This window comes from Mustela putorius, unplaced genomic scaffold (genome assembly GCF_011764305.1).
Source record: "Mustela putorius furo isolate JIRA1106 unplaced genomic scaffold, ASM1176430v1.1 tig00003913_pilon_pilon_pilon, whole genome shotgun sequence".
NCBI classification, from domain to species: Eukaryota; Metazoa; Chordata; class Mammalia; order Carnivora; family Mustelidae; genus Mustela; species Mustela putorius.
In genome coordinates this window covers 11,617,416-11,643,535 of record NW_025422060.1, presented here as the reverse complement: position 1 = coordinate 11,643,535, position 26,120 = coordinate 11,617,416, and the positions used below count along the sequence as shown (strand labels likewise).

Genomic DNA, 26,120 nt, shown 5'->3' with positions numbered 1-26,120 from the left:
TGTTCTTTTTAAAACACTGATTCAAATAGGTCTCCCCCAGAGTCATCCTTCCAACCTTCAGAGGCAAATCTGCACCTGGAAGGCAGTAGACACCTTTCAAGCCACTCTACTGGGGCCCAGTTCAGCCGGCTGCCCTTCTCTGGGCTCAGCATTTCACACCCGTCTCCAGGTCCTTGAATGTGTCTCTGCCTCTCTCTCCTGAGCTTACAAACCCAAGCTGTCCACCCTTTTCCTGTCCTGGCTAACTGCTGCTTGGCAATGAGGGGGAGCTTCTGGCATCACGAGAAGCTTTTCTTGATGTTCTTCCTTGTTGCTCAAGAAGTCTGGGTCACATGCCGATTCTAGGTTCTCTTCTAGCCCTCAGACTTTTACTTTGAAACTCCCTTCTTATATTAATGGTTCATGTCCCTCCCTCACACTGTGACCTCCTGAAGGGCAGAGTCCACGGCTATGTCTGCCCGTCCTCAGCCACCCACCGGGGTGGCCCGTAGTTAGTAGCTAATTACCATTCACATGCTGGCTTGTTTGGAGCCAGCCTTCTTCCGCAAAGGATTTGAGGGAACTTGCAACAAAAGACACATAAAGTGGAGAAAAAAATATTAAAGCAGGAGCAAGGAGATGATGAAACTGAAGCAGAGTAAGGACCAGAAAGGATGAACAGGCTAACAGTTGTTGGCAAAGGGCTAACCAAATCTGTCCTGGGATGTTTGTTTTTCTGACTATAGATAATTCAGAGATCACAGCACACCCCTTTTAGGGTACATCGCCTTATTTTCCTAAATCAAAACAGCTAAAAATTATTATTGAAAAGCATGGGAAATGGTCTCTTGAAAGTTTCTGGGCTTGGGATTTTGAAGCCACGTTTGTTTTTTACAACTTTCCCTTTATTTTCGCACTCCAAGCTCTCAGAAGATAGGGAACATGCCGTTTTAGCGAATTCATCTGCACCTAGCAGGGCTACATAGGAATACATAAGTTTTTTGTTGTTGTTGTTTGTAACTTTCCCTTACTAAATAAGGGCAAGAATCGTTTTTTTTTTTAAGTTTTTGCTTTTTTTTTTTAAATTTTTTATTTATTTGTCAGAGAGAGAGTGAGTGCGAGCACAGGCAGACAGCGTGGAAGGAAGAGTCAGAGGGAGAAGCAGGCTCCCTGCAGAGCAAGGAGCCCGATGTGGGACTCGATCCCAGGACGCTGGGATCATGACCTGAGCCGAAGGCAGCTGCTTAACCAACTGAGCCACCCAGGCGTCCCGATTTGTTTTGTTTTTTAAGTAATCTCTAAACCCAGTGTGCGGCTTGAACTTACAACCCAGAGATCAAGCGTTGCAGGCTCCACTGACTAAGTCAGCCCGGCACCGTAGGGCAAGATTCTTGAGCATATTAATACAACAACAAGCAACTTTATCTTCAAGGACATTTCCTATTTCAACGGGTAGAAGCCAATTATAAATCAGAAAACTAAAAGCACTTGGTAAAATTAGCGCAGGTGATTCGCGGCAGTAGCTCTTCCTTTACAAGGACTAAACCTGGGTGAGGACTGACTGGTAAGGCTCATTTTTCAAATGTATTGACTCTCCACACTAATTTCTTTCCAAGGCAGTTTAATTTTAAAACACGCTTCCTTGAATCACAGAGAGCTTTTCAGTTGCACAGATAAATACATCCCTACAAGGTGTTCCCCACAGAATCACGTCAGGTCCTTTATTTTGAAGACCACACAGTAGACCCACTTAGAAAAGCCTTAACTTGGCCACCCTGTCTGGCTGGTTCAGAGTTACGAAGAGTCAGCGTCGTATATGTGCTGTCACGTGGTCGGGCCTCACCTGTTGGGTGTGAAGAAGGATATGCCGGAGACGGGCTGAGACCTACTGCAAGGAGCGCGAGCCTGAGGCCGGCCCACCTTGTCTTGTTCTAGTGACTTCCAAAACATGATCCGCTGGGTGAGAAGTGCACGCCATGCTCCATGAAAAGGAGAGGCATAGGTATAACTAGCTTCTCTGGTCCCACCCCCACACATGGGCAAGTAGGTACCACCTGAGCGACGTGAGAAACTGGCAAGAAGTAAATGCTCAGTGAGCATCTGTTCAGCCAATGAGCGATCTGTGTCCTACCCGCCCTCACGTCCACACTGATGAAATGCAAGTTCAGCCAAAAGCACTCTGACCTCTTCATTAGCATCATGGCCTCTTTACAGGCTTGTGACCAGCTATTGTGACTCTCCTTGAAACATTAAGAAGAGTTACTTATATAGGTTCGAGGGGGAGAGCTTGGACTTCAAATTCTCAGAGCATAGGAAGTTAACATAAAGACATTTGCTTTCCAGGCACCCGGAAATTTCACCTGACGACATTCCCATTCAATGTGGCAGATACTTGCTGAGGATCTAGTAAGTCCAAAGGAGGATAGTATGAGAAACAAAGATGAAAAAGAAAAATCTGGGACGCCTGGGTGGCTCGGTTGGTTGGACGACTGTCTTCGGCTCAGGTCATGATCCCGGAGTCCCGGGATCGAGTCCCACATCAGGCTCCCGGCTCCATGGGGAGTCTGCTTCTCCCTCTGACCTTCTTCTCGCTCATGCTCTCTCTCACTGTCTCTCTCTCAAATAAATAAATAAATAAATAATCTAAAAAAAAAAAAAAAAAAAGAAAAGAAAAAGAAAAATCTTATCACAGGAAGCTGAAAGAGGCCCCAAACACGGTGCCTGGCTCATGGTAAGCATTCAATGGAGGGGCTGATATTTTTTATGTATTAGTGAGACACCTTTGCTATTAAAGTGAATGCAATAATGTTGGAAAAGAGGTACAAAGCCAATGTTCCGGGAAGATGCACCTGGATAACATTCAGTGTTACTGGAGGGGTCAGGAGGGCTTTTAGGAGGAGGTGGCATTTAGGTGAAGCTGCAGAAAGGAGATTTTTCCAAGGAGGCATCCTGGTGGCATAAGGGAGAAAGGGCCTCTTTTGGGATGTGTAAGCAGTCTGTAGAGGCTCATGGACAGGATGCATGGAAGGTCCACAGTGAAAGCACAACACATGCACCGGGCCCAAAGGAAGAGACCTGTGTTTGGATGGTAATTAAATGGGCAGAGTGAGGATAGGCTGAATGCCGGAGAGAGGAAGCCAGGGAGGAGTTAGGAAACTAAAGCAAATTTCATTGTTCCTTGGGGATTTTAAGAGCCAGAGAATTACATTTCAGGGCCAAGGAAGCCTGGAACAACACTCTCTTTTCCCCCACTGCGCTCATATACAAAAGTATTATCATGATAGCTGTGTAAAGTACTCTTCATAATCACACTTTAAAACAAAATGTTGAAAAAAAAATTTTTAAAAATAAAAGTGAAGTCTTTAAAGTGGACTATAACCAGCACGACTAGACTACTTTTTCCACCTCTCAGTATGTTAGTTCTTGGTGAGCAAACATTAAATCAAAATATTTGCAATTAGAAAGTTGACAGTAATTGAACTCTGCTCTGAAAGCCAGGTGATGACTACGATTAGTATAACATCGTAGGGAGGTCTTCATATAACTCTGACAGTATTGAAGCCCTAGCTTTCTGTATTGCTGGTATCATTACCTTCAAGAGATTATGGAATATCAAAAGTATATCTACAATAATAATGCTGTTTATTTCTCTAAAGAGCGTCAGGCAGTGCACCTACTTTAATTAAATCTCCTAATGTCCTTGTGAAGTTGGCAAGGGATCAGCCGAAGGTAGGTCATTGAAAAGTATCTGACTAAAAGACTGGACCAGAGGACCTACTTTTAGATGAAAACCACTTTTATTATTATTGTTCCCATTTCACCAGTGAGGAAATGGAGTTGTTATTCAGAGAAGGAAGATGGGCTATCCTCCATTTTCATTAAAGGCAAAATACAGTCCTGTAGTCTCTATAAGCATTTGCTGGGAGACCTTTAAAAATAGTACAAGAGCCATGCCCTCTGAGGTTTCTCCTTTGAGAGCCAACCAACCTAAACATGCACCAAAGAGAATATGCATTGCCCCTTTCTTTCTCTCAAAAGAACACAAGACAAGGATCCCAATTTATCATGATGTATAACCTCTTAGCTTTAATGGACTGGTTGACCAGAAGTTCGGCTAAGTTCTTTCCATAGCTTCTTTCTCTATATCCCCAAGCTTCCCCAGACAACACCAGAAAGAAGGGTGGACACTAGTCTTTAGGAGATAATACTGGGAGTAGAGCAGGTTAGGTTGAAGACACAGTACAAATTGCGGGGCTAGAAAAAAAACTGAAAAGAGTAGAAAACAGAACAAGTCCTGACTCTTGGTTCTACCCTTAGGATAGTGGTATAGATTCCAAAGTCAGAGGGTGTAAAGCAAACGTGTATGTAACTATCATATAGGATCCTGTTTACAAATCAACTTCAGTTCTAATAAAGGAGGTGAAAGCGCTCATACCACTTTATCAGACCATGACACCACTGTCTCAATCTAACCACCTCCCGATGGCCCAGAAAATGCAGTCATGGCTCCCAGAAAAACAGAAATCCCAATTTGGAAAAAAAAAAAAATCATGAGCAAGGTAAATGCTGTTGTTTTAGGCAATAATTTCCCATCACTGAGGTCTTAAAAACAAAAATATGAATAATGAAATCCTATGGCAATAATTGGTTGTAAGATGGTTAGATGCATCCAGACTGTGCTTAAAATTGTTTGGTTTCTCATAAAAATGAAAAGGCAAAATTAAAAATTTTGATGAGAACCCGTGGACCCTCAAGTTGGGGGAAAATGTCTCTAAAAGACAGCCTTTTTATTTTTATTTTTTAAAAAGATTTATTTATTTATTTATTTGACAGACAGAGATCACAAGTAGGCAGAGAAGCAGGCATAGAAAGAGGAAGGGAAGCAGGTTCTCTGCCGATGAGAGCCTGATGAGCTCCCCTCCTGAGAGCCCGATGCAGGGCTCAATCCCAGCATCCTGAGATCATGACCTGAGCCGAAGGCAGAGGCTTAACCCACTGAGCCACCCAGGTGCCCCAAAGACAGCCTTTTTTAATGGAACTAGGGAAGAAGGCAAGACGACCAATTTTGCCTAGTCCTAAAGAAGTGTGGCACCTGACATGGCAACCTCTTTTGTAGGAAAGACTAGTATTCAATGTACTAAAAATAAAATAACAAATGGCTTATTTCTACTCCAGAAAGCAGATTTACTACAATGGGATGAAGGGAAAATCTAATAACTTCATGGATCATAGAGCAATAATCTCTCCTTCCCAATCTTTGAGATGGCAGGGGGGAAAGTGCTCTAATGGAATTCTCTAGATAAAAAGCATCACCAAATTAGGAAAATTCTCTATAGTCAAACAACACATTTTTAATTAACCAATGCCTAGTCACATATCTGTATTTACATATAAAGGACTATGTGATTGTTATATAATTTCCCTATAAAAATAAGGAGCCCTAAAAGATTTAGAAAGGTTTGTCTAGTGCTATATTTTTAATTTGATTTTTATTTTATTTTTATTTTTAGAGAGAGAATACATACACATGTATGAGCAGGGTGGTCGGAGTAGGGACAAAGGGAGAGAAAGAATCTTAAGTAGGCTCCACACCCACTGAGAAGCCGAACTAGGTGCTGGATCTCATGACCTTGAGATCATGACCTGAGCTGAAATCAAGATTCCCACACTTAACCCACTGACCTACCCAGGGACCCCAGCACTATATTTTAATTTGGCATCTCAATCATTACACTCATCTGCTTCCTAAGAATTCACAGAAAGCACTATGAAGTGTGTAAACCTGGTGATTCACAGACCTGTACCCCTGGGGCTAATAATACATTATATGTTAATTTAAAAAAAAAAGAATTCACAGAAAGCATGTCTTTTAAATATTGTCCAACATGAGTATTTACGTATTTATTTACAATTGTGCAAGCAAGTTTCCTTTTTTTTTTTTTTTAAGATTTTATTTATTTATTTGACAGACAGAGATCACAAGTAGGCAGAGAGGCAAGCAGAGAGAGAGAGGGAAGCAGGCTTCCTGCTGAGCAGAGAGCCTGATGCGGGGCTCGATCCCAGAACCCTGGGATCATGACCTGAGCCAAAGGCAGAGGCTTTAACCCACTGAGCCACCCAGGTGCCCCCAAAAGTTTCCTTTTACTGCAGTTCTGATCTATTTTAACAACATTGCCAGTGTACCAAAGGACTATAATTTTAATCTCCTCTTTGGATAGACTTATATGTGTAGCTTTAATAATTTCAATAAATTCCCTAAATAAAAAAAGACATTTTTAAGTCAAATTACATTTCTGCTAAAAATGTCAAATTATCAAATGTATCTAAATAAGGTATGGGCTTTTTTGTTTTTGTTTACTTTAGTTTTGTTTTGTTTTGAAATAGACTTCATGCCCACCACCTTGGAGCCCAACACTGGGCTTGAACTCACAACCCTTAGACTGAGACCTGAGCCAAGATCAACAGTGGGACACTTAACAGATTGAGCCATCTAGGCGCGCCTAAATAAGGTACAGTTTTGAATTTAGATTAATAGCTTTAGAGTAAAATCAACAACTTATTAAATATTATATTTTTAATTAGTATACATAAATTTCAGTTAATATTAAATGCTATTTGACCTCGGAATTTTTGAGCAGAAAGAGACCGTGGAGATCATTGAAATCGATGACTTCCTTTCTAGGTGCGAACACTAATGCTTGTTCTTTTGAAGGCCAGACAGCTGGGACTAGAACCAGTCTCCCAGCTTGTCAGGGAAGCATTTCTTTTCTTTAGCCATGCAGATATGTACTGTAAACATCACATTACATTATCCTGTGTCCATTAGTGTGGAAGTACTATTCAGAGGTAACATCACTCATTGGCCTAAGGAAGAAGCTACAATTATCTAGGACCAGAAAATCCTATCCCAACGCCACTGTTGATTCGATGTCATCAAGCAAGCCATTTAATTGCATAGCGCTTTCCTCTTCCTAATTATAAAAATAAGGGCTCCAGTAATTTAGACTTCCCTACTTAAATTGGTTGTTGCAATAAGTAGTAATAAAAATAACTCTAAAGCATACAGCATATCTAAGTGCAAACAAAATACTTAATAGCAAAAACTCATCTGCACTATATTTAAACCAAGGAGTAATCACCACTTTCAGTCGTAATTAGGAGGGAGTATGTATTAGCTGTGGTGTGTCCTTATAACATCTGAACAAGTTAATGCAGGGGTATATCTAACAAGTTCAGTAGCTCCTAGCTTTTCATAATCCCTCTTTATGTTGACCTAAGCCAGATAGTAATTATTACTTGAGAATAAATGAGAAGTCTTTGACTTCTGAAATGCACTAATTTCCTAGCAGAGAGAAGTGTCAACGAACTACCTACTTATAGGGTTGCTAACAGAATCAGAAAGTTTGACTACAGAATCATCCTGTAACTGATATATGCAGAGCATAAACTAGGAAAAAGGATCTATGCCCTAGCAGTAGAATAAAGTTTCCTGGGTGACACATAATATCATCCAGCCTGAGCTGACCTTTAAAAGACAAACAAAAACTTATCACCCAGATTTTCCTGGATTAAAAAACAGATCTTGCAACTGGGAGAGAATTAGCAAATGAATAAGTAGCCTTGAAAAGTGTTGTAGAACCCAAATTTTTGTAGAAGAAAATGTATCTACTTTGCAGAGAGAATAATCAGAAAGAAAATACCCAGAGATACTAATAAGGGGTCATTTCTAGGGGATGGAATTTTAAAACACTTTTTTTTTCTTTTTCTCCTTCGTGCTTATCTGTTTAGAACATAAATCAATTTTGTTGTCTTTTTAAAGAAGTTACTTTTTAAAAAAGATTTTATTTATTTATTTATTTATTTATTTATTTATTTGATAGAGATCACAAGTAGGCAGAGAGAGCAGCAGGCAGAGGGGGGGTGGAAGCAGGCTCCCCGCTGAGCAGAGAGCCCCATGCACGGCTCGATCCCAGGACCCTGAGATCATGACCTGGGCTGAAGGCAGAGGTTTAACCCACTGAGCCATCCAGGCACCCTAGGAAGTTACTTTTAATGGGAAGAAGAAATTCCTGGAGTCTCTTGTGTGGAGGCAGTGAGGGACTATTCTGCCTACTTCAAGAATGAAACAGGGCGGCTTGCCACATGAAGTGGTGGTCTTTCTAGAAAAGTGGCAGGATCCAAGATCCTCGTGCATGGATAGTGGTTTTGTGTAATGACAGCCAGTACACACAGAGGAAGTCTGGGGAGGCCACTTTGTCGTGAGCTTCCCATACCCAGGAAGGACCAAAGGGCAGAGTTGGGAATGGTTTCTCGCCATCCTCAGCTCGTCCCTTGCATGCATCTTTCGCCCACAATTTCCATTTCTGGATGGTAGGTCTCCGTCTTAAATTTAAACAAGCATTGCTTTCAGTGTTTAATTACAATTTAATGGAAATACTACTCGCATTCAAATTAGCCTTTAGTTTTCACATCACGAGTGTGCATGCAAGTTATTGTGTCATTATAATCTCATGTTATAATGGCTTCATAATGCAAGTCCCTACAGGGTTGAATTAGTAGTTTCCTATGGTAATCGCCCATCACTATAATATCATAATCACATAAGCACAGTCCCCACATGCTTCCACTGCAATCATTTTGACATTGTAAGAGCATTTTAATAGTATTAGCATAGATTCTCCGGAGAAATCATCTCATTGTCACTGCCTTACCATATAAGATTAATTGTGCTATGAAATCCTAAAAAAACAAAAAAGATGACGCTCAGCAATAAAGCATTTCACGTTTTCAAAGGTCACTGCATTTTGCACTAAGGTTTGTGACACAAAACCCTTCTTTGAAGAGATGCCCTTCCACACCATGGACGTTTTTTTTGTCTTGGTCTGTTTTTCTTTGTGTTTGTTTGCTTGGGACTCTTAACACTCATTGGTTAGGTCAGGCCCTCTCTGTGCCAGAAAAAGAAACAGCCCTAGTCCTGTCCTCAAGGAGTTTACAATTTAATCAGGTTTGCAACAAGTTATACACAGCATATAGGTCAGTGCAGGTCAGGATTAAAAAGTACTTGAAAGTAACTGGCATGAAGCCGATGTAAGAGCAAACCACACAAGGCGTTCCTGAAAGGAAATGGCTGATAATGACAAAGGGTTAAACCTAGTAAGCAGGAGTGTGTGGCAGAAACTCAGCGCTGCCTTGTCTGGGTTCACAAGAATCTGGCTGATGACTTTGTCTTCATTGAGCCTGCGCAGAAGGAAGGCCACCTTAGTTACCCGTGATGGACACGGACAGAGCCCCGGCCACCACCCCAGCCCACGGAGCAAGCAGGAAGAGCAGATTAGGGACAGGAGCGCCTTCCCTGCACGCGACTCTCCTGATCTAAGTGGGAGCGTGGAAGCGGGACCTCGTTGCTCATGGCTAAGAGAGTGAGCAGAGAGCGGCTACCCAAGCAGCAGATCCTTTTTCCTAGAAAAAGGAAACGTCTGCGCAGAAAAGCACTGCCGGCCCCTCATACTCTCCCTGGGTCGAAGCCACGTGTAAAATGACTCCGTTGTGTCAGTGATAAATGGCACAGGCTGCAGAGACTAGCAGGGTATTGTGTTCCAGTGAGGGGCGTCTAATCTTCTGGTGCTGTCTGGGGACCCCACAGGAGAATTGCGCACAGGGGATCCTGACTCTCAAGGAATCCTCTCTGCTCAGTGGTCTGAGCGAGCACAGTGTCACGGCCAGCCTTCAGCGCCCTGACCCGCCCAGAGCAGGCGCCGGATAAGTGCTTAGTATGGGTGGATGAGTGAATTAACAGCAACGCGCAGGCTTCAGAGCTGCCGTGGGTCCGTCTGGGAATTCGTGCGCTCCAACAGCGTGAACAGTGGAGGCATTCACAACTGGCAGTGTCTCTTGTATTATTAAAGACCTGCTTGCCTTCTTGTTTGGGTAGATGACAGCGTTCTGTGGAGTCAGGGTTGCTAATTTCCCTTTTCTTGAGTTGTATGGGCCTGGGAGATCTCAGAACGGCTCGGTGGCTCCCTTTCTGAAGAGAAGGAATACTGCTTTTTTAATTGGAACACAATGAGGGTAAAGATTGCTTTCTAAGTGCTAAAACTACTTTTACCAACAAGCTCTGGAGCCATATAAACTTATTACATACACAGAATTAGCTGTCCTTCCTTTAGAAGCTATATTTAATTTCATAGGTAAAGTCTATGGCACCTGCTACCCTATTCTTCCTTGAGATCTTGTTTAGGCATCCTGTATAATTAAACTCTTCCTGCTCATTCTTCACAGTGACATCTGCCACTATGAAGTCCTATCAAAACTGACTCTTACTGCCTTTGGTTACCCGTGTTTATTTGCTTTGCCATTAGACATACAGACGAAAAGTCAAGAATCAAAGATGGGATGTTTGAATCCAAAAATTCTCCCCCTAAGAATACAATTTTATTTATTTGGCAAAATATATCTTGACACTGCTTAGAAAAATGTCCTCATTTTCCTTTCTCATTCAAATGTGTTCAAGGCAACAGAAAATAGTCCTGATGGTGTTCTATGGGGTTACGCTTGTATTTGATACAAACAATAGTCAATAGCAGTTTAGTATCTGGAGTGCCACCAAACACTAATGCTGAACTGCTGTGTTTCAAAAATGGATGAATGCACACAGACGGGACAATAGAATTATCTTACGAACACACCACTATTTCCCCGACAGGGAGAAATGCTAGAACTTTGCCAATAGCATAAAGGTTTCAAGAGGTTGATACAAACAAAGGGGGTCTTTGGGTGAACTTAGCACGTGAGCCTCAGTTTTCTCCCAGATAAAACAAAGGAGTTAAACAAGGTGACCTCCACATTTCCTTCCAGGTACAAATTCCATGATTCTAGGCAAAAAAGGCAGTAATGGACCTCTAACCGACCTCTGCAGTGGCTCCCCATGAGCTCACGCTGTTTAGACATTAGATAAGTGGGGATATTAAGGTATAGACAATCAGGCAGAACATTTCTATACAAGAAATGAAAACTCTATTGATACTGTTCTAATTCATTTTCTGAACCATTCTCGAACAAACTATATTATATTTTATATATTTTACATATATATGCATGTATATTTATATATGCTTTATATAAAAATTATATATACATTTACATATATCTGTATTTTTACATATTACACTTTAGAGTATTTACTATAAACTTTAGATTATTACTAACAGATGAATTAAATAAAAATACTTCACAACGCAGATTAAGACTTTCTTATATCACTGTCTATACTGCTTATGACTAAAATAGAGGCTATTATAAAATAATCCCAGCTTATTAGCCCTCAAAAAAATGATGCTGATTATCTAAGCAACTGAAAAGTCTTGGCTCTTTCCCAAAGAACAGCTACAATGATCCATTATGTATCTGGGCATATATGTGTACTTTTTTTTTATACACACACATATCCGTATTCACACTGTCTAATTATCACAGTGCAAGTACAGAAACTATTCTGGAAATTCTTTTGTGCCAACATTATAGCCATGAATCATTTGATGTCTTAGTGGACAGTGAGATAAGGAAAAAAAGTCATCTGCTTGTTTTTTTTGTCAGTGTTTTCAGTAGGTGTGATATATATCCCACGGGTGGTTCAAACCAATTTTAGGTGATATATGGGCATTTAGAATGTCTTAGACACATATTTGTTTATTTGATGTGTTTTAGAATAAATGTTGCAAGCCTCTGATTTTATGGATATTATTGTTTAGAATAAGCTGAAGTAAAAAAGTGGGTTAGTTTAAAGAAAAATATTAATTAGAGAAGGTAGTACCTAGTCATAGCTAACATGCTTTATTTTACTTATCTTTTTAAGATTTTATTTATTTATTTGAGGAGAGAGAGCACGAGTGGTGTGGAAGGGCAGTGGGAGAGGAAGAAGCAGACTCCCCACTGAGCACGGAGCCTAATGAGGGGCTCCATCCAGCTATCGGCTGAGCCGCCCACGCGCCCTGCAAACATGCTTTAAAACTGATAGGAGAATGTATCAAATTTGACAAATCTGAGAAATATTAATGTGTGATGAATTATTTCATTCTGATGACTATTATGCTGAGTTTGTGAAAATTAAAAGGCATTTCGCATCTCTACAATATCTTGTAACACCTTTATTTTCTCGGATCTATTCAAGATCTATCTCCTGTTCTGGGGATAACATATTCCTAACTCATTAGAAATATAATCATGACTTCTAATTAGGCAGAGAAAGCTGTCATCCAATTTTAACTCTCAGACTTTTTGTTGGTCTGATAATTGTTGACATCATTTTAAATGATGTTGATTTAAAGATATTAAGTATGACAGACAGTGTTGGGGCACCTGGGTGGCTCAGTCGGTTGGGCGTCTGCCCTTCAGCTCATGTCATGGTCCTGGGGTCCTGGGATCAAGCTCCACATTGGACTCCCTGCTCAGTGGAGAGCCTGCTTCTCCCTCTCCCCCTGCTGTTCTCTCTCTCAATTAAATAAGTAAAATCTTCAAAAAAATATGAAACGTGGTGTCAAGAATATAGATGAAACATTACGGTCAGACATGGTACAGTTATTGAGTAAACTTTCCAATTTTCATAGAATAAAACTCTGAAGTTGAATACATCATTCTTTGTAAAGAAACAACATATAGATAAAGAAACTTTCCTTTTTGCTAATGCTATAAAAATCATCACATTATGTAAGAATAATTAATGAAAATTTATTTTACTGAGGGATTCCTAACACAAAGATAAAAGTAAGTAAGTGAAAACGAGTTCACAAAAAACTATACCATCCCTACATAATGCACTGTGCAAATTCCATATAAAAAACCTTTTACAATTCTGATCTTGTCTATCAAAAAGCAAAGAAATTTAGAAATTAATCCTTTCAACTTTACCATAGCAAGATTAAGTAGTAGCAAAGGTTCAGGGAAGTGTTCCTAATGCTAGAAACTGTGTATGTTCTTTTATCTATTTTAAGTCTAACAATTAAATGAATAGAAATATTGTATATGTATTCAATAGACAATAAATAAACTATGTAGAATCTTCACAAAGATCATTTTAAACCTGGGTCTCTTAACTTGAATATTTTGGTCTTTCTACTGAAATACACTGATAAACAAAGAGTGAAAAAAGAATGCGTGGGAGTAATGGATTATGTCAAAAAAGAGGAAAGTGGCAGAGCAGGATGTACGAAAACACCCCGCACCCCTTACCCTGGAACACCGACCAGATCAAATACGGCTGTAAGGTCAAAGCTCAGTTAGTCAGTGCTAAATTAGTCATTAGTCAGTGCTAAAAACAGCAGATTCTTTACTTCTTATACCCTAAGATGATCCCAAGTATTTATACAGGACAAAGAGGAACACCTTGAAGATGCATCTCGCTGAATGAGACTGGGGAGGGGGCAAGTTCAAAGCAACCCAGAAGCCAAAGGAAATCAATGTCAGGTCTTTGACTTACGCAGCAATGTGCGTGAGACTCACGCAGGAGAGGCCCAGGACAGTCCCTAGTCCCACCTGTGGAAGCTTCGGGAACTTGAACGGATAATGGCAGTGACAGGATGGAGACAGGGCTTTGGAGTAACAGACCTTGAAGCACACTCAGCAGAGATGTTTTCTTGCCTAGTGGCAATGTGGAAAGACCCTTCCTGCAGTAGCAGAGGACTTTTTTTTTTTTTTTTAATAGAAAGTACTAGACAGAAGGCATTCGCCAGGAGTGGTGCATTGATTGGAAGCCAGCACCCTTTTCTTTGAATTCACGTGTGAAATGGACTTGTGCAACTGTAAATGGAAAGTGTCTGAAGTGAAAGACTCTACTTGGAGAAAATGCAGCTTGGGCAGCGATTCTGTTCTATTAGCTTATCTATTCTATTCTGTTAGCTATTCTATTCTGTAACTGGTAGAAAGGCAGACTCATGAAGTGACAGATATATGCCAGACACCAGGGAGTGGTTAATAAAAACGTCAAATAATCTGGGTCAAAACTAGCAAAGACACCCTTGGAGCCTTTCCCTGGATAAGAGTACCAACAATACTTTTCTATGGAGCAACTGGTAGTGAAAGCCACACTCTACTTACACATGTATTGTCTTACATCTGCACACATACCTCCCTATCCAAATGTCATTTCTCCCTGAAAACACGATAGGTACCAAATTTTGCATTGCAGAAGGTTGTATATATTACATTTATTTATTTTTTGAAATTATTTCATTTCAACTTTTTAATGTGGGCATTTTCAAAAGCTTGCCTATGTGGGGAGAATAGTGTAAGGAACCTGTAGGTATCTAGCACCCAGCTTCAATGATAGATTCCAATAAAAACAGTTTTCAGGGGGAAAATGAATGTTTCACAGCTCATTCAAAACCACCAACCAGTTATTCCAAATATTACTAAAATACTCTTATAGACCCACACAATAACAATCTTCTAAGGATTTCTGGCAATTGATGAGCTGCAAAAAGACTCTTTTTTTGGAGGGGGTAAAAAAAAAAGTTATTATTCTATTCTGAAGGCAGACAGTAAAGCTTTCCAGAAACAACTATAGTACCCATAGTAGATGTAGAGAGGGGACAGTCAAACTGAGGTACTGGAGACTTTCAGAATCCCAATACTTTTTCAAATGTAAGAGCTTTTTTGGCTTTTTATGCTCATCACCTCTCTTAAACATTTTCACTTGATGACAAGACGGCAACACAAGATGTTGACCTCTAAGGGGGATATCTGAACTACAGGATCACAGTGTCCTCCACATCCTGTTGCCCTTTTTGATGACACAAGTATGTGGACTAATATTCACAAGTTTGGATTCAAAGAGGAAATTCTGAGGAAAAAATATTGGCGAGTTATAAGAAATATTTGGATGGTGGGAGTTCAGATGGCAAGGTGTACTTAACTATGTACATTTTATGGTTAACCACTTAATAAAGTACATAGGATTCAGGTAATCATGTTGCTACAATTTTTATCTAATTACTTCACTGTTTTAAGTCACAAGCATAGAAGTCTCCTCCACGTAATGCTAAGAAGTTCCCGAGCTGAGTAGACCCTCCAAAGCAGTCATCACTTGGTTGCTCACATTTGATAATCAATGAAAGTAACTCCAAAAATGGTAGTTTCCACAGACCATTATTATTACAGTTGAGTTGTATGGACTGAATTGTGTTCCCCCTACCTCATAAGTTGGAGTCTTAACCTCCAGTACCTCAGCATGTAACTGGATATGGACATATGGCTTCTAAAGAGGTAATTACATTAAAATGGGGTTTGGGCAGTGGGCCCTTATTCAATATGACTATTTTATGTAGTTATGAGCAAAGATTAGGACACAGTCAACATAGAGGGAAGACTGTGGAAGGACACACAGAGGAGGTAGCCACTGGCAAGCCAAGAGAAGCCTCATAAGAGACCAAATCTACCAACACCATGACCCTGGTCTTTCAGCTTCCAGAACTGTTAGAAAATAAATGTGTATTGTCTAAGTCACCCCACTGGTGATGTTGTGTTATGGCCGTCCTAGCAAACCAATACCATCAGTGATGGAGGTCATCTAAGCCAAGTTATGGAGGTGGTCTTTAATTACATGTGGAGGATCTGGATATACAGAGTGGGGAGAAACTTTGTTGAAAGGGCTGGGGACACCTGGATGGCTCAGTGGGTTAAGCCGCTGCCTTCAGCTCAGGTCATGATCTCAGGGTCCTGGGATCGAGTCCCGAATAGGGCTCTCTGCTCAGCGGGGAGCCTTCTTCCTCCTCTCTCTCTGCTTGCCTCTCTGCCTACTTGTGATCTCTGTCAAACAAATAAAATCTTTAAAAAAAAAAAAAAGATTCTCTCCATTTTTTTTCTGTCCCTCCCCCAGGCTCTCTTTCCTCTTTCAAAAAAAAAAAAAAATCCCAAAATCAGTATATATACAATTTTGAAAATAGTAAGCAATATCAAGAAATCATTATCACTACACAGTAATACCAAGGAGTTTTTGGTTGCAGTGGACTTGGAATCACACAAAAGAGCTTTAAATTGACGACAATATTTACCAATATTCTCTTCTAAGTGCTTTTCAAACACTAAATAATTACCCAATTAAGCCACTGCAAGATAAGCTGTTATTACTCTGGATTTAGTGAAAAGGACTAATAATTACTATTTTAACAGTTTCTGTGAAGAAAGCCTCCATGTTTACCGAAAACCACTGTGCGAACACCCCATTCGTTTGGCAAGTAGGGAACAGAATAAAAAAAACAAAAGGTTGATTAGTTAAGTGAATTCAGGGAAAGACAGAGTTGATTAAGAACTAAGAGCCACGACCTGTGAAAACAGAGAACTTAATATGCAAAGCGGTGACCAAAATTGGCAGAAGGCTATTTATGAATCCTGCCAATATTCGATGTTGCAGACTGACAATGGAGAATCTGTGGCCATGCCCTCAGCCACCTAATTCATCACGCTAGTGCTTGGGGCAGTCATGTCCAAGCAATTTATCATCATCATATCACTCGTCTGAGTAAGAGAGGGGGAGAACTTTGATTGTTAACCTCTAGGGAGAATGGATTTATAGCCAACATCCCTAAGAATACAGCATGGCTCTGCCCGAAGCAAAATGTTCCCTGCTTCGCTTCTGTTTGACTCAGAGTAGAAGTGTGAACACATTGCCTCCAGGACACTGAGAGCAAAACCTAGGTCTGATGCCCTTTGCTCAAAAATAAGATAGCCAGGAAACCATATTTAAAATCCTTGAAACTGCGTGAAAAAAGGCTTATGAACGACACATTTCAAATGTCCTTTGGTGACAAGATCATTTCTGAGATGCATCCGTGGATAATCATATTTGGGAAGAATCATCTCTTTTTTTTTTTTAAGATCTTATTTATTTATTTGAGAGAGAGGACAGAGAGCACATAAGCAGGGGGAGGGGCAGGAGGAGAGGGAGAAGCAGACTCCCCACTGAGCAGGGAGACCGATGTGGGACTCAATCCCAGGACCCCGGGATCATGACCTGAGCCAAAGGCAGATGCTTACCTGACTGAGCTACCCAGGTGTCCCCGCATTGAGCCTTTCTGTATTTTACATTTTAACAACAGCTATCCTTACAGGGTGTAATGAAACAGCTAACTACCATTTTGCCCCTGTGATTAAAATCAGGAAGCTGATTATTGTGGAAACAAGTAGGCCTGTCTCCCTAACAGTAAGGGCAGCGTTAGGCACAACAGCAAGCCTTCTACAGCAGCTTCCCTCACAGGCTTCCAGGGTGTCTGTTAGACTGGAAATCAGTAATCCCTGGATGCATGCGGCTCAGTTCTTTCCCGAGTCCATTAGTCAGGATAGGCTAGCTTCTGCTGCGGTAACAAACAAATCCCCGAATCTTGGGGCCTAAACATAAGAAAAGCTTGTTATCTAGCTCTCGCTACATGTCTAACACAGGTCGACAGGGGGCGCTGCTCTGTGTCCTCCTGTCACGTCCAAGCGGACCAAACAGCCACTATCTAGAAAATTGTGGTCACTGTGGCAGAAGGAAAGAGAGTGTGACAGACCTCTCACTGGCTCTTAAAGCATCTACCTGGAAGTGACACGTCACTCCACTTACATCTCATTGGCCAAAGCAAGGCACATAGCCATACCCCACTGGAAGGGGACAGAGAGACTCCCACACACAGCATGTGAACTCAGGCAGATACTTCTCACTGAATTCCATGAAGAGGCACTCTGAGCTGGTTTAGGCCAGGTGGCCAGGTGGGAGCAGGTATTTTATTTTTCTCCTTCTTCCTTCTTTTCTTTTTCTTTCTTTCTTTTTTTTTTTTTTTTTTAAGTGAGGGAGGATGTCTATGAATGAGAAAAGTTTTTTTTAAAAAATGAAAGTCTTTTTAGAAAAACTTGGGATTACTGAAAATACACCCTAAAGAACATCTGGTGTATAAAAAATATATTCAACCATCTTAGGTCCTCCTGTTAACAGTGAAGTTCATAGGGCTACTGAGCAGAACTTAATCAGGAATTAATTTTCCCATTGTTACTGGATGGCTCACTGGGCTATTTAAGATATTTGAGGAGTAAGAGTCCTCATATGGTAAACGCTGTAAAGCATATGGAAGGAAAGATGGGTGTTTTCCAAGGTCAGTAGTTCTTCCTGTGTTATTCAGTTCATTATTTTGTCTTCAGACTTAATTCTGAAAGTAACCCCGAAAATCCTTACATGAGGCTCTCTACCAACCATAATCCCACACCGAGAGGGCACCGACGATACAGACATAGATTTCTCGAGACTCTAAATGTTCTAACCTATATATGTGTTCTCCTTTTCTCTGCTTTTATCTGGGTCAAAATTTAACTACTCACGCTGCAAACTATATTAAATTGCATTTTTTCAGAAATTCTTTTCACTTCAGCCATATTCAAGCTATCATCTGCCCCTACATGGGGAAGGGGAAAGTTGTCCAGTGAAACCTGTCCTTCAGTGTAGTCACCCTAAAACACACACTGGGCTGGCTCTCTTCCCACCTCACTCACCCTCCTCCTTTGCTGGCTCCTCCTCCACTGATCTCTAAGTACTAGGGTCCTGGGTCCTGGGTACTGGGTCCAGGTTCCTCCTCCCTTCTCTACCTATATTCTCTCCTCAGGTCCTGTTATACACTTCCAACTGCTTCATATATCACGATTAATGACTCCCCAATAATTATCTGTAGCCCAGATCTCTCCCATCGGCTGCGGTATAATATACCCACCAGCCTATATGACATTTCCCCTTGGACATCACATAGACCTTGTGGTAAGGCAGATGTACAATGGCACCCAACAACACCATCCTTCCTGGTATTCACACCCCTTGTTGTTCCCCAACACACACGCACACACACACACATACACACTGCACCAGGGCTGGTCCGTGTAATCAACAGCAAACAACAGAAGTAACAGCACGCTACTTCGGAGATCAGGCTTTTTGTTTTTGTTTTTTAAAAACCGACTTCTCTCTTGGGTTCTCCTTCCCTCTTGGAACATTTGCCCTGGGGGAAGCCACATCGTGAATAGCCCTATGGAGAGGTCCATATGGTAAGGAACTAGCCTCCAGCCAATAGCCACCCGAAATCTGTCAACAGCCCTGTGAAGAAGGTAAGAAGCAGAACTTTCGGCTCCAGTCAAGCCTTGAGATGACCACAGCTCCGGCTAATGGACTGACTCTAACATCATGAGAGACTCAGAGCCAGAACAAACCCAACTATCCCATGCCCAAATTTCAGACCCACAGAATGATAACAAAGGGCTGTTGTTTTAATCAGCTAGATTTTAGGGCATTTTTAAAAAGACAGTAATAGGTAACTAATCTACACATCACAGAGTTAATACACCCCAAATGGAACTTTCCATCTCCCTTACCCCAACTCCCAATTTGTTCTTTCCCTAGCCTTCCTCTTCTTAATTAACATCTACGTCTGCCCAGCTTCTAAGCCAGCATCTTGAGAATCACCCTTGGCTTCTCCTTCCCTTTCACCACCACCTGCCATTCATCAGTAGGTTTTAGAGAATCAAAATCCAAAGCATTTATCAAATCCATCCCTACAATATGGATTAAAAGCCCACTTCGCATGAGGTTCCGCATCAGATGCTGGAGAAACAGCAGTAAATAAAACATGCCAACCCCGCCCTCACACAGTTGCCATTCTCCTAGGAAGGAGTAAAGAATTCATTAACAAAAGATACAATATGTCATATGGGAAGAAGTTGTATGCAGGAAAACTAAAGGAAGGGAGGATGGGGATCTTTTTTTAAAAGATTTTATTCATTCATTTGACAGAGATCACAAGTAGGCAGAGAGGCAGGCAGAGAGAGAGAGAGGAGGAAGCAGGCTCCCTGCTGCGCAGAGAGCCTGATGCGGGGCTCGATCCCAGGATCTTGGGATCATGACCTGAGCTGAAGGCAGAGGCTTCAACCCACTGAGCCACCCAGGTGCCCCTAGAATATTATTTTAAATATAGTTGTTAGGAAGGCCCTGCTGATAAAGTGACGGTTAAAGATTCCACCTTCTGTTGCTTTACTGCCACTACCCCAGCCTGAGCTACCCCCATCCTTCATTTGGGGCTACATCATGGCCACCTCCATGGGGCTTCTCTGCCCACAACCTTTCAGTGGTTTTCCACTGCTGTTAGATGAAAATCTAGAGAGCTTACCAGGCTGCACAACACCCTGCAGGACCTGGTGCCACCGTCTTTCCAACTTCATCTTGAACCAATCGCCCCAACTCCAGTCTCAAAGATGTTTTGCAATTTCTAGAACATGCCAAGATCCTTCTGGACTCCCTTGCCTGAGCAGGTCCCACTGAAAGTAATGAACATCGCTAGGTCCTTCTCATCCTTCTAAATTAGGTCTTGGTGAGGACTCCTTTTCACAAACACATGCAAAGTGTCCCCCTCACCATCCCCAACCCTACCAGTTCCATTTTCCTTTATCACAGCCTTCTGTTTACAATTTGTGTCTGTTGGTTAATTCACTTGTTTGTTGATTTTTTTTTTTGTTTCCTGAAGTCTCTCTGCCTCCAAACAGAATATAGACTCCTGGAGGCTAGAAACCTCATGTGTCCTGTTCCTTATCGGAGCAGCCCCACCGCATGTCCAGCTATACAACATGCATTTACTGAATGGATTAAACCAACCTTTCCTGGCCACCCTGTAATTTCGACACCAAGTGTGACCAAAAATATCATTACAGTAAAAGCAGAATCTTGTTTTCAAAAATCTATAGGTTTTTCGATCTAGTAGAGACCTAGAGATCAATTACTTTAATGTGCCAGAAAAGATAAGGAACTTGTACAAAGTCACAGAGCTGGAATCAGAAATAGAATTAGGGTCCACTCATGGATCCTCAGAGAGTTCTTTAAGCCAGCCATCTGGCTTCCTGCCCCCCTCTACCAGAGTACCTTTAGTTCCTGTTACACAGGGACAGACTTGTGAAAAACACAGGTACAGGGTGGTTAAGTGGTAAGAGCACAGGTTTTGGAATTGGAAAGACATGGATTTTTTTCTAAACTATGCAGCAGTGTGGCTTACCCTTCTGTGCCTTACCTTCCTCCGCTGTTAACAGGAGAACACTGACATAGAGCAATGTTAGATGCACAGAGCTAAAAGAAGATCCCTGGTGATTCGCTTTTACTAACTGATATATATATATATATATATATATATATATATATATATTTCCTATCATGACTCTAAGATCAAGGAATGAAAATAATATGCATTTTGCTAATTTATGCCCCAAATCTATATTACAGATATTTTTGTAACTTTTATAATAAGACAACATCTAGCCTCCACAAATGAAAAACATAATTTCATAAAGCAGCACGCTGTGAATTTTGTGTTCGAATTATCCTTTTTAAAATTAAGTTGCTATCTTGCTATCAAGTGCAAGTTGTCTGATCTCTCTTTGCAGTGCGCACGGAGATTTCTTTTTAAAAGGGATGAGTTATTTCTGGAATCACATCAGGTCGGATAACTGCTGTACACCCCTGCTGTCTATGCAAAGTAAAACGTAACGGGCTAAGTCGATGCCATTAGTCTTGGGGCTCTTTTCTCCCTGACGTTCATTCTATCTGACAATGAAAGCGATGATCCTTTAGGAGAGGAGTAAATGTTTGTCAGTTTCCTCCGCCGTGGCGGTGATTTAAGGACGAATGGACACGTTTTTATACAAGGCAGAAGCTCTCTGTAAATGTGTCCCCCTCGGAGGTGTCACTGCACCTGAGGCGTCTTCGCAAATATCACAGCACTGCGGCTGTAAATACCAAGCTCTTATCCAAAAGGCAGGCGCACTTAAGTATGCTTCGAGTATCTTTAGGATAGAAGAACCAGGAGACCGTAAAACAAAGGGCAAGGTCAAGGCCCAAGGCTTAGAGGTGTGACTTCAAAGCTCATTAAAGGAGAACGGATATGGGAGAGAAGCCCCCAGCCCAGCGCAGCCGCCAGACGACAACTCCGAAGCATTTCTGTCGAGCAACGCTGAGCTCGCGCCACGCGGGGCCCTCGGGCCTTGGCCCGCGCCGCACTCTGGGCCTCAGGTTTCAAGCCAGGCTTCGCTGGACTTTTAGACTCTGGGGCTACCCGCTGCGTCTAAGCCCAGGCCAGCCTCCTGGGCTTCGCGCAGCCTCGCGATCCCCGTCTTTGCAGCTTCCCCGGCGCATCTGGGGAAACGCAGCAGCTTGCCAAAGCGCGGGCAGCTTTAAACCTCCCTTCCCCAGGGGGACCTCCGCGGGGGCTCCCCACAGGGATTAACGCGAAAGGCTCGGCCGCAAGGCCGGCCGCGGCCGCAGCGGCTCCCCGCGGACCTCACCCCTCCGACCCTGCCCACAGCTGCCGCGCCCGCTCCGGCTCCCGCGCACCTTCCCTCCGCTCGCTGCGCTCCACCTTCTCCCCCGGGACCCTCAGCAGGGCGAGCTTGCGGGGACTTCAACGTCTCCCCCACTCCGGCTCCCACTCCACCCTCGGGCCTCGTCTGTTCCCCGCCCCCGGGTCGCTGGGCCGAGTTTTGCAGGATCCGGTCACGCCCTGCGGCCCCAGCTACGCCCCATCTGGCCCTACGCCACGCCCAGGGGGGGGCTAGGATGTGTGCCAGGGCCCGCCCAGCCCGCCTCCAGGCCAAGTCCGCGATCAGTCTGGCGGGTGGCCTGCCCTAACCTTGGAACGGCCAAAGAGCTCGAAGCCGCAGGATCCGTTCAGCGGCTGGGTTGGGAGCCCACTTTCTCTGCGTAAGAGTCCATTGTAGGTACCCCCCAAATGTCCTAGCAGGAAAAGGACTAGGAGTTAGATCCCCCAAGAGGAAAAAAAAAGCGGCTGCATTTTCCTTAAAAGTCCTTAAGAGTCGCAGGTCTTATAGAAAAGACTGCTTTGGCAGAGATTTCGGCTTCCTCCAAGGATTGCTAATCAGAGGGACGCATTGGCAATTTGGCATCTCAAACAGGATTTGGATCATCGTTTGTATACAAAGCAACTTTGGGTTTATTTCTCCACTGTTTCATGTCCCTGGGTCTGAGGTTTCTCATCTTTACAGAGTTTTTACCGAATAGTAGCACATGAGATGGCCTTAATACCTCCTATGGCAGCCGGCTTAGTGAAAGTGAGAGCATCTGTCCCCCCAAAAGAGCTAGGAACAGTTGTCGTGACACAGAGTAATTCCTTTAAGTATTACACTGTATTCAATTCATTTGATCCTGAATTCTGGGAAAAAGCGGATGAGGACTAAAATGGGAAGAATCTCCAAGTGTCATGTGAAAGGAAGGTAAACATCTAATAATAATAATGATAATGATAATAATTAATAATAATAATCTTGGATAGTGTTTCCTGAAGCCAATTCCGCTACTCTAGGTGATGCGCATATGTTATCTTGCTTAATTTTTAGAACAACCTACATGTGGTAGGATCATTTTCTCCTCCAGTTACAGATTGGAAAACAGATCCCAAGAGAGAAGTACCTTGTGCCCGGCCAGGGTTAGAACCTACTTTGGTTGATGTCAGTACACCACACCTTCTTAGATGAGAGCAGGGCAGTTTCATAGGAGGCTAGTTAATCGATTTATTTAAGTCAGAAAAAGAAGACAAAAGGAGATGAAGTTGTGTGTGTGTGTGTGTGTGTGTGTTCATTTTTTAAGGAAGGTAAAACTGTAAGAAGCTGGTTGGTAGAGGTGAGGCAAGGAGACAGAACTGAAGGAGAACAGTGGTCCTTAAGGTGGCAGCTGCTCAAATCCTAGGAACAGGGAATGGGATAAAAATAGGGCCCAAGAGTGGGAGGCACAAGAGTAAATGGAGAGCTTAAGAACTCTGGAGGGATGAGCCGCCTGGGTGGCTCAGTGGGTTGAGCTGTTGCCTTCAGCTCCGGTCATGATCTCAGGGTCCTGGGACCAAGCCCCAGTGTCGGGCTCTCTGCTCAGCAGGGAGCCTGCTTCCTCCTCTCTCTCTCTGCCTGCATCTCTGCCTACTTGTGATCTCTCTCTGTCAAATAAATAAAAATCCTAAAAAAAAAAAAAAAGAACTCTGGAGGGGTAAGTATTGAGAGAGCTGGATATCACTAGGAATGAATGTCTGGGGCTCATACTGAGATTATATAATGCATAGATGGATCAACAGAAGCTTCTAGAGTGATTTCAGTGCTGGCTAACACTTTGTTCATGATGCAACCATGAAGCCTTATAAATGTGTACCTGACCATGGCTGTTGAGGAAACACCTAAAATTCTGTTATTTATAATGCTATGCATCTTGCTAGTCCGTACTGCCAGATGTGAGATTATACGCAAGATCCATGTTTAAAAGTGACGTCAGTTTTTCTTTATGGAAGCTACTAAAGTCTCCACTGCTCCTGTTGCATCCGTCATTGCAAGATCTGTGATAGATTTCACAGGCAGGCTCTTCCTTTCATTGGCTTTACTTCTTAAAACATAGCGTTAAAGGGAAACTAGTCTAGATTTTATTTCTCTTTGAAAGAAACACCTTCAGAGAAACTTCAGATGAATACTGTAGGTGTCTATCGTGAACACTTGTGCTCAAAGGGAGAGAAATCCATGCAAATCCAGTGTGCCACGGTGAAAAATGTTGGTGGCATATAGTATTGGTGGGAGGGAGTATATACTGTGTAATTCCATTTCCCATCATAAGTAATTTAAACACTATTGTTGATTAAGAATCAAATGCTCTCCTATGGAAAAAAGTAATTAAAATAAGCATTCTCTCCACTGCTGGCCTCCAATACCCGCTAGCTCTGGGGATACGCAGACAAGAATGGATAAAAGGGGTCTCTTAGGATGTTCTGCCATCAAAAATGATAATCTGGTATCAAACCTCATGCCCAACTTCATTTTTCAGTCTTTCGTCCAGGAAAAGCCGAACTTGGAGATATTTTTTGAAACCTTGAATATCAATGGCCATATGCCTATGATGAAATAGCCAAGTTAGAAATCATATTATTAAGGAACCAAAGGTTTCCAAATCAATCTCTCAGAGAAGGGTTTAGTTCAAATGTGCTCTCATTTCCGCGGTACCCGCTTTTCATTTTTATAGTATCTTTGAATTTTGACAGTGCTTATACTCAGAAACCCGAAATTGGCAGAGAGAATGAAATCAAAACCAAACATCCAAAACCCCTCGCTGTTTGGATGAAACTTCTGGAAAGCACTCAGGTCTTCATTACTCTAGTTAGTTGTTTTAAATATTTACACAAAAATAGTCCATGGGAAAGAAAAAATCCAAAGAGGTCAAAATATGAAGTAATCCAGATAATTATCAGACAAGCCTCAGATACAGAGCACAGCTGACAATATCAGTTCGTAAATTGTGTGGCTGTCAGATTTTAATTGTTAATTGGAAGTTAAAACTGACAGCACTGCAGAGATTTTCTCGGTTTAATTTTTAGTTGTGGTGTGATAAACTAGTCCCATCATTTCCAGGAGATCTATTAGAGACCAGTGTCACAAGAGGGCCAGGACGGAGCTTTCAACACACGTTTTCTGATCAAATTCCTCTTTTTTATACCTCCCAGAGAATACAACTAATTACTCAGTATATTTTATTACTTCACCTAGAGGTGAAAGAAAAATTAAATTAAAACCTTTCTAGTTCTTACCCAGCTAAATTGAAAACACATAATCTCCCAATTCAGGAAACTTTTTAATGGGGACTACTTTTACAAATGAGTCATTTACAACTTTTTGTTGAAGCCAATTACAAGTTGGTCTCTAACAGCCACTGTGGAAAACAGAGCAGTTCCTCAAAAACTTAAACAGAGAATTACCAAAGGATCCTGCAACTCCCCTTCCGAGTATTTAGCCAAAGAAGGTGAAAGCTGGACTTGAAGAGATATTTGTACACCAGTGTTCCTAACAGCATTATTCACAATAGTCAAAAGGGGGCAACAATCCAAGGGCCCATTGATGGATGAATGGGTAAACAAAATGTAGTAGACGCATACAATGGAGTGTTATTTGGCCTTAAAGGGAGCGTTGATAATGCCACAACACTGAAGAACTTTGAAGGCATTATTTTCAGTGAAATAAGCCAGATGCAAAAGGACAAATGCTGTAGGATTTCACTTATATAAGGTGCCTAAAAATGGTTGAATTATTTTTTTAAAAATATTTTATTTATTTATTTGAGA

The 26,120-nt window shown here is 41.9% G+C and overlaps 1 protein-coding gene across 1 annotated transcript in view; it reads right to left on the bottom strand.

Moving 5' to 3' along the window:
• The window catches only part of PTER (phosphotriesterase related), a 66,256-nt gene extending 43,779 nt beyond the window's left edge, over positions 1–22,477 (bottom strand). Inside the window, exon 1 of the mRNA XM_004757567.3 lies at positions 22,355–22,477. The gene's annotated coding sequence lies outside the window, so the exon portion shown is untranslated. The remainder of the gene's footprint in view (positions 1–22,354) is intronic.
• Between the last annotated feature and the right edge of the window lie 3,643 nt (positions 22,478–26,120).